Raw genomic sequence first — 10,886 nt, 5'->3', positions numbered from 1 at the left:
CTTCACTATAAAAAGTGACTATATAGGTGGGATCTATATATAACATACAAACACATCCATAAAAAACAATAATTATACATTATACGTGAGTACGTAACCACATATAGGTAGGTACCTACATTTCACACATAATATTGTCATCACCTTTGTCTTTATTATATAAATCCAGATAAAGTGCCTGTATGTTATTTAAATAGGTATCTATACAGCATACTTATTTCGTATTTTATACTTCAAATAATAAAAATACAAAATATACTGAAAAAAAACAAGTACAGACTTTTTTATGTAAAATTGTATACAGGGATTGATTTAAATTCTGTAAGCTGTGTCTATTTACTTGACTTTTTAAAATTTTTAAAAAATATACTAAGTCATTTGATAACTATATTATGTAGCATAAAGGAAACTCATCGCTCTGCTTTTTACGTAATAGGTGTCGAGTGTAGCTCGTAGTTGTGTAGGCCGTAGGGATGTTTAAAATTTTAATTCAAAGATAAATCCTTGTATACTTGTATACGTATATTTACGTCCTATGATGTAAAACGATTCTAATCAGAGCTTACAAAAGTTAAGATCGTTATCGTATAATTCGTATAGTAGATAATTTTTTTTTTAAGTTAATATTTTTTGCGTTGCCCGAAGGCCGAAATCCTGGTAGGGGTACAAGTTTTTTAAGTGAACACCAGTACCATTTTTCAAGATAGACGCTAGTACGCTATTGACTAATTTATTAATAAAAAAATTAAGTACTAAGAGCATGGTAAAATTTTTATCAAAAACAAATCACATATTATATTATTAATAATATTAAATAGTACTTATTATAATATTATTTCATACCCTTACACCTATAAAATTAGGTACATCTGTAAAATTAGGATAAAATTATGATACAGTAAAATGACGTGTAAAATAAGTTCATGGTAATTGGTATAAATTACTTAAAATTAAACTATACTTTGAACATATTTTAATATCGTATTTAATAAGTGCATTATAGCCACATAGGTCATAGATACTAACCTAATTCAGTACAACACTCAATAACATCTCCATGTTAGCAGTTCTAAAAAATAAAAAAATAAAGGGGAACGGATGTTTCCTAATCAAGAAATGTAAGTAGATACCGATTATACTACTTAAACCCATTTACAAAATACTTTTTGTTTAATAAATATGTATTATTATACAGATATTATTTTGAGGTCTGCCGTCTGCGTAAATTATATTTTTAAATTTCAAACAAGGATGGAAAACGTTTTTAATTTGTCCGTTTTCGTTATTATTTATTAATCAAAAAAATATTGTTTTTGTTTAACGTTTTTGATTATTACATTTTAAAAAACGTTATTTTTCTATATTATTTCCAAATAACGGTTTTGATAATTTCGTTTTCTTTTTTTTTTTGTATAGGTACATATTCTTATAAGTTATTATAATAGGTACCGCACAGTATAGGTAGATACAAAAAATAAAATAGTTAAAATTAATTGTTCTTAATAGGTACCTATTGTAATTTAAATTATAATTCATAATTTATATAAAAATTAGAAAATTCAAAATTTCAAACTAAAATACTTTTAAATTGTAAAAATGCAGGGGTAAGTGAATCATTATTTCTATAGTAAAAATAAAAATAATCCTGAACTCAGTAGTATAACATACAATAGTAGGTAGGTATATAAAATACATTTAAACATCAAAATTAAAAATTTGCCCTTACGCATTGAAACAAAAGTACTAAATATGACATATGTAGTAAATAGTAAGTACAAAATAAAGATAAACACTGATAAAAATTAAAATTAAAAAAAAAAAAGCTGTTTTTTTAATAAATAATAATAATTTAATATAGGTAATATTAAGTTATAACTTATGAACAAGAATGACATTTTCTTATAAATTATTACTTGTTGTATGTCCATCATATATTTTGTAAAATAACAGTTTTTATTTTTTTTTTTATTATAATAGAAATACTTATTATTTTTTTTGTGGTATAATTTATTTTTTTTTATTTAATAATGTTTTTTAAAAACGTTTCCATCCCTGGTTTAAACTGAGTAATTAATTTTTTTTATGATTTTGTAAACATTGATTATTATGCGATATTAGGAAAATAAATCTACAGTGAATCACCTTATTAGAAATAACACATTTTATGATGAAATTGTTAATAGTTTTGGAATAAATGCTAGACGATTACAATTTCTTTTAAGAATTAATAAAGTTTACTTTACGTATACCTATATGTACCTACACATGTAAGATGTATATAACATAATAAAATATGATGTTGATACGAGTATAATAAAAAAAGGTTGTTGCTTTGTTGGTTTGAAAAAGTAAAATTATAATATTTCTCATTCTCCTCAAATCTTAATATTGCCTCCTCCTAGAAACATTTTTGAGGGCGTCTAATAGCCTATAATAAGTGTGCCAGTCAAGAGTGTGAGCGACATGCGTACATCCAACTGCTACTTGGCATAATTCATTAATCTTGACATTTTTGGGCACTCCGTACAATGCAATATAACTTATAATAATGTACTAATGTAGTATACTATCATACAAAAAACTAACACAGCATTAAAATATTTAATTATGTCTAACAAGGCCGAATCTAGAAATTTTTTTCGTGAGGTGGAGTTCAAAATCTGTATAATGATTATTGAATAATATTTACTGAATTTAGGTTTTGACATTTGGTTAAAAATAAAACAAAAAAAGATTTTAATCTTTTAAACGTGTTTGTCGCAGTCTGTTGGATGACAGTACATTATTTTATTATAATTAACATAATTTATAGTAATATTTTTAATTTACACAAATATAATATTGTTTTAATTGTCGCTGACTGTCGGGGCGTCGACCGATATTGATAGCGGTCGTTGTCGATGATCACTAACAATCTATTAAGCCACGGACTAACGCTATAATAATACAGTCGAGTCTCAATAACTCTAATTTCAAGGGAGGTAAAAGTTAATTCGACTTATGTATTTTTCGAGTTACAAATATTGCATTGAGTATATAAGAATTCCATAGGAACAAAAAGAAATTAGAGTTATCGAGGTTTTCGAGTTATCGAGACTCAACTGTATTATTATAATATTGAAAATGATATTATGATCATGGTTTAACTGGTTTAAGATACAAAACTATCAATAGCATAGATATAGATAATAATATATCTGTGATCAATAGAAAATTTAATAAATTAGAATTTAAGCCATCCTATGACAGAAAATATTTATATTGATACTTAAAATAAACAAGTAGTTATTTGTGAACTATTTAAAAACGGCCTTGATATTTAATCACAATATTATAATATAGTAATATTTTTAAATGACATATATTATGATATTGTACTATTGTCCATTTGTACCGAAATATTGTACACAAATTAAATACATGTTTTGCATAATATAGTAGTATTAATATTTTTCTATGTGGGTATATTATTATATATTTTAAGTAGGTAGATTATTTGCGCATTTGCTTATTAGTTATTTTAAATACGTAGGTACCTATTATATCAATCTATCCCGCAAATTTTATACCAACAAAATAATAGGTAGATATTTATTATTCTCAAGCCACTAAAGTGAAAAAAAAATGTTTCTTTTTTACTTTTTTACTTATTGTACTAAATTATATATAAATTGTAAATATCCAATAAATAATAATAATAATAATAAAATACTTATATTAATTATTTTCAAACTATTAATAACCAAGAGGATTATTTCAGGATTAAAAAATTTACTAGACAAGAAAAGTTTTTTCCTTTGTTTTTATTTAAAATGTTCACACAATACATTATTATATATTAGTAAATAGTATACTATCGGCACTCGGCAGCCAATTAAATACTAATATATTTTGTTGCTGAGTAATTCGTTCGGCCTCCAGCATGCCTATTTTAGTATTTTATAAAATGTATGTAGTTCCTAATGTCAGTGGGTTCAAAATTTTAGGTAATACAAATAGTACAACTGTACAAATGTTTATATTGCAATAAAAAAACAGAAAACATTTTTTTCTTATGTTTCCGTGATAAAAAAATGTGAAAAAAGTAAATAAAAACTGTGTTTAATAAATGTAGGTATGTATGTTACCTATTATGTGTTTTCTATTAATTAATTATTTCGTGTTGAAAAATAAAATAATGTATAACTATGTCTTTAGGTTCAGAAGATCATATAAACGATTCAGACGATTCATGTCCATCAATAATAACTTTTCAACTGCCATCAAAGTTATGTATTATAACCTTTTTTTTTACCTAAATATACTACATATAAATAATTATTTAAGTTGCTATAATATATAGTTACCAATTTCAAATTTGACATCACCAATATAAACTCTTATGGATTTATGAAAATACGAATAAAATTATTGCAATAAATTGGTAATTAATTTCAAAATATCAAAAAAGAAATAGATCAAAAAATTATAAAAAAAAAAAAATCATTATAACTGCTTTAGTTAAAATGATAGAGTAGTGTAAATCTTATCCAAATAAACTATTTTTTTTATACATATAATACGAGTACCTATGTACCTATAATACAACATTTTTTGTATTTACCAAGTAAATTCAAGCTAACGTATTTATCTAATAATCTGCATTATAACTTAAAGTTTTCTTTATTTTCCTAATTTAATCTAATTTTTTCGGTCATATATATTTTGCAAGATTTGATAAAAAGTAATTTAAGTTAGGTAATGTAAATTATAAAAATGAACACACTACAAATTATTATTTATACCTAGTGTTGGGAAAGTTCATTTTAAAAATTAATTGGTAGTTCAAGTTAAAGTTTATTACATTAATTTATAAATAGTAAATATTACATAAACATAAATAGTTCAAATTCTAATTTCTAGTTGATATAGTTTTTTAAATTCACCAAGTCGGTTTTTGATTTATAATTTACAATTATTTTCAAGTGATGAAAATGTTATTGAAGATATGTTTTTAAAGTTAATAAAATTTACGATGGAATAAAATAAAAATAGGAATTACTGAACAATTAAAAAAACAACATTTAAATAAATATAATACCAATGAAATAAAAAAATAAGTTTATAATTTATATAAAAAAAATTTTATATGTTAGCTATCGGACAAAAATTGACAAATATCTAGGTTTGGTAACTATATCATTTCAACTTATTATTTATACAACTATATATATTTTTAAGATTATAATTTTTATAATTTAAAACTATATTTTTTAAATTTTTTATTCATACCTAATAAGTGAACATTTATTTTAGTTTATTTATTCGACCAAAAAGAAAAGATATAACGTTCTAATAATCATTTGATAGCCACTCATATGTACCTATTCAAAGTGTTATGACTTATAAGTATGTTTTTAGGTATATGTATACCTACGATTTATGTTTTTCAATTTGTAATTTTTTTAAACGAATAGATGGTAGATACGTGAGTAGATATATAGGTAATAAACATAGGTACACTTTCTAACTTCACATAAGACTGTAAGTGATTTAAATGCATTTAAATATGACTATCAACAATAGGTAATGGAAATTGATAATCTACAGAGACTATAAGTAGGTAGAGGTACTAAGTAGCTACAAAGTAAAAGGCAATACCTATTTGAATCGAGTTTGGTATAATACTATTTAATAATTATTGAAATTCACCTTTCTCTAGAAAGTCATAAATAACCGCCGCTGGACTAAATAGATATAAACACTTTTTTTATAATTAGTAATTACACTTCGATTATAGTGCACTTTAACATTAAGTAGGTATATATAAGTGATTTATAGTATACATATATATAATCCACTATTCGGTACAGTGGAGATAGCTATATTAACTAAATTGTGTATATTATAATTTATAATAATACTCGAAGAATCAAAAATATTTTGACCGAAAATAAATTTATCAAAATAAAATTGACAATCAACAATTTGTATTGTATTTTTGTCGAAAAAAACATATCAACAAAAAATTATTTACCCCGAAACTATGTACCAAAACTTGACCAATAAATCTGTTGGCTGATATTGTATTTTATCTTGATCATTTTTTAGCCAATAAACATTTAGTATTAGGATAAAAAAATACCGTGGCAAAAATCAACTCGAATAAAAAGACTCAAGAAAAAACCCATAATCTATGTAAAAAAAGTTACCAACCTACAATATAAATAAAACGATTTTTTAAACTGTACTTGTTATTTTATTAATCTTATCTATATAGATAGGTAATAGATGAAAATTAACATACGACACAAGTTTTACAGTTTGACACACGCTAATCGTTTATTATGCAATATATATTTTAGGTATATTAAAAAGTACCTATCTATACTAACTAATTAACTTATTATAAGTATTCAATTTGTTTAGTTGTATGAGAGTTTTGGAATGTTCAATACTTCAATGGTGGAAGTTCTTAAATCCAATAAAGAAAATAATAGAATTGTATTACATAAATATAGGTAGGTACTTGTAATATATATAACACAAAAAATAATAAAATATCATTCGATAAAAATGTAAAAAAAAAAAATCATCAATTAAATGCATTGTAATATTAATTACAGATTTAAATTAAACAAAAATTGAAGGTACGTGTACCTGGTAGTTGGTACACGTAATATTTTTATAAAATTAGGTACCTATCTTAATTTAAAATAATATTTAACGGTTTAATGTTTCTACTAAACAGTTTAGTAAATTATAGTGGGCGTTATTTTACCTTACACAATGAGCTGATAGTGTGTGGTTTTTAGATGTACCTAACCCAAAAAAATATCCACCTTTCACGAAAATTGACTATTATCAAAGAAATATATATTATTTATTAAAAAAACATAAACATTCGATTCAAACCCTAAAAACACAACTTCAAAAGCATGGCTGTCTTCACTCTTCAGACATTTTTCTAGAAAAGAGCAAAATTAATTTAAAAAGAGTGGTCAAGTGAGTAACGCTCTGCTGTATAGTATAGGTCACTACTCACTATAATGGATGTATAAAATTTGAATCCAATAATAGTTGTTGGGGAAAAAGATGGTTTATGTTTTAATGACCTGAATTCACTGAATTCATCAAAATGTAAGTTATGTATTTTATAATTATTGTAAGCCAAACTTACAGAAAATGTTGTATTACATTTTCAACTCTTAATTACTTATATACAAAATAATTTATAAATTTTAACTACAAAATAATTTGCAAATATTCACGATTTCACGAATTTGACGAATTTTTGTCAATATTTGAACTTCAAACTCTAATAAAAAACTAATACGAGTAAACTATATAATACTAACTTATGAGGAACTTGTATTAAATGTTCAAGTATTTTGACTCCACCAAAAAAATTTTATCGACATTTATAAAAAAAAAAACTAAACAAACACGAATATTTAAAATGCCTATAAAGTATAAATAGCATTAAAATAAGTGAAATATTTTGAAAATTAAATTAAGTGTAAAGAATATGTCAATCTAAATAACTGGTGAAATTTTCAAGTATCTACGTGTTGACAGATATACACAGATATACAGAAGCTGAAGGTAAATAATAATTAGATTGGACATATATAATATAATAATAAGTATAATTAAACGATGTACAATAACATTAAAAGGCGTAATATAAATCAACGACTAACAGTGTATACCGACTCCACTACACACGACATAGGTATATACATTATACGCGCTATAGTATTATAAAAATGTACAGTCAGCGTCTGCTGAACTATAGTATGAATAACATATTATTACTTATACACTACCTGATATAGGGTGTTTTGTTTATAACTCCAACACTACGACTTATACTTTTTGAATAATAACAAATATTAAAAATCGTTTGAGGATAAATCGTTTTATTATTTCGTAAAAATTTAAAATTCAAACGCACTTAAAATTTTTCCTATAATGATGCATTCGAGTTTCCTCTGTATTTAGCTACTTGAAGGAAAACTTAATATGGAAAACTTAGTTGTGAGTTTTTTAACCTAAGATATAAACACAAAAAATTTTTATGATTTTTCAACTACAAAATTACTTGCAAATTTTCGTAATTTTCGTAAAAATTTGAACTATAAGCGCTTATAAAAAAAAATGTGACTAACGGTTTTTGATTTTTTTTTTTAACTTCAATAAGAACAACTCCTAAGGAACCTTGAATTAAATTTTTAAGTTTTTTTTTGGAAACCCAACATTTTTTTATCGACACTATAAAAAAAGTTCTTAGAAAAATCGAAAATTTCAGTTGTCTATAAATAGCTCAAAAAGTCAAAATATTTTGAAAATTTAACTGTTTATAGATAACATTAATATAAACATTTGGTGAAAATTTCAAGTATTTACATTGATAAGTTTTTGAGTTACAACTATAGGTATAAAAAAATTGATTTGGTCGAAAACTGGTAATGCGTAAAAATTCTCGTTTTTCCGTCACTTTTTTTTTTTTGTTTTTCTCTATTTTTTTTTCAACTGCTGGAAAATGTTTACTTTTGAGTTTTTGACCTCTATAATGCACTAAGGATATTCATTTTTCTAACAAAACTACCACCGAAGTTTGAAATTGAAGCATTATATCGACAAGTTATGCTGTACACAAAAACACATTATTGTAAAATCAATATATTCATTACTTCGTTCAGAATCTAAAATAAATGAAGATTTTTAAACATTTTATTTCTATTACCTACTAACTACATTACTATTTTTTACCATTATTACATTATATTATTATTTATTACAATTAGGTACCTATTATTATTAAACAGAGCACTCAAACTACGATTAGATAAAATAATCCAGTTAGTATTAAAAGAATTTTATAGGCAGGTATCTACTATTATTATTATCAAAAATTAAAGAATACTAAATTGATGTATAACGAATAATGCTTGATAAAATCAATTTAAAACTCTATGGGGGCAAATACACTTCTAGCTCAACGTGAGTACAAATGTATAATACTTTGTAGAAATACTATTAAGAAAACATGATTTACATTTAACTAGAGATAAAATTATTAAATATTATAGGTACCTACTCATAAAAATTTAGTCACAACATGTTAATGAGGAATTTCATTTTAAACTATGATTTAACAATTTTATTCAAAGTAAATGCATACTACTATACTAGCACTGATTAGTAAACATCATAATAATTTATACTAGTAAGTATTAAAAAATATCAAAATACAAGTATTTAATAAGATTCATACCTATTAGTGACTAGTCAGTCTAATAAAATATAAACATTACCAAATTCTTTTTAAATTATATATGGAATTATAGTTTATTGCTTAGTATAAAAATATGTTTAGAGAATCTAGCATGCTAGTGGTGTAATTGGGGTGTTGATATATAGAAAAATTTTCAAAAATATTCAAGTTTGTGAGGTTAGTAACTCTCCCTTCCTCAATTCACCTTATTTTATACTTTTTATATTTTAAAAGACTAATACTTTTCAGAGGACCACAACGGATCAAGATAATTGTAAACTTAACAAATTTCAAAAAAGAATAATTGATAAAATTAACAATAATTCTTTTGTGAATAGCTGGAAATAAAATTAAGTTTTAAATGAATATTGTACATTTTAATAAAAATAAATAAATAACACCTGTTGAATATACTTATTTATTTATAGTTTTAATTCTTTTTTTTTTTTTTTATTGAAAAATGAAACCATCCTTCTGGCTTAAAATCAGCAGAGAGGAGAGGTGAATACATATACTGTAACAGTATTTGGAATGTTCACGTTCATTGTTCAATAAATTGTGTTCACATTCACTTTTGTTTAAAGAAAGAACGTGTTTATTACACACTCAGTGTCGCTAATATTATTGTTGTAATATTTTTAATTATTATTATGGACCTTATCTTCTAAAACCATGTTCTGGAGATCTTAGTTCATGGTTATTTCATATTTGGCCGTCTGGGATATCATTGATAATATTTAATATTTATTACTATCACTATTCTTTTTTATCAAATGAACGAATAAGTCGTTCACGTTCGTGTAATAATAGAACGCGTTCAAATGTCCTTCGATTAAAAGCATTCTTTTCACCCACTTTTAAATATCCATGATCACATAAAAAAAATTAGCAACACTGAAAATTTTGAACAAATTATCAGATTGAAGATAGCAGATTAAGCTTTTCTAACTTATTTATAAATACATATATAATTATTTAAATATATTTAATAATTTTAACCAATTTTAAATAAATATATTATTTTTAATTCTATTTATTCACAATTTAATAATTTATTGTACAGGTATTTCGTAAAGTAAATACAATTATTATTACCATTTCTGCATGTCTTTTAAGCTTAGAGATAAAATTGTAATGTTATTAAATATTAGATATATTCATTTTTAAAGTATCAACTCTTTCTTGATTTTTGTTTTTATATTTAAAGAAGATGCTATTTTAAACATAAAAGCATTCACTGTATCATAATAGTTTGTAATTATAGTTTCATTAAAAGAATACCATTTATAATAAATTATATTTTTAATAGTTTCCTTGGTACTTTCTATAAATTGAGTTTATGTTAGCTTTAACCATTATTATTAATAATATAATATATATTTAATGTTTAGAAGAGTTGATATAAAAAGACAACAAAATTTTAGTTTACAAAGCTTAATCTTAATGACTATAGTTAGGTATTATGTGTTTTAAATAAAAGCTTATTTGGAATATTTGATTAATTAATAATTTTTTATTATTTTAATATTAGTTTAACTGAAGAACATTATATGTACAGTAAACACCTATATAATACCTACCAATATAAACCAGCATAGTAGGTTATTTGCATAATGATGTGAAAACA

The sequence above is a fragment of the Aphis gossypii genome, chromosome X (genome assembly GCF_020184175.1).
Source record: "Aphis gossypii isolate Hap1 chromosome X, ASM2018417v2, whole genome shotgun sequence".
NCBI classification, from domain to species: Eukaryota; Metazoa; Arthropoda; class Insecta; order Hemiptera; family Aphididae; genus Aphis; species Aphis gossypii.
This window is presented reverse-complemented; position numbering follows the sequence as displayed.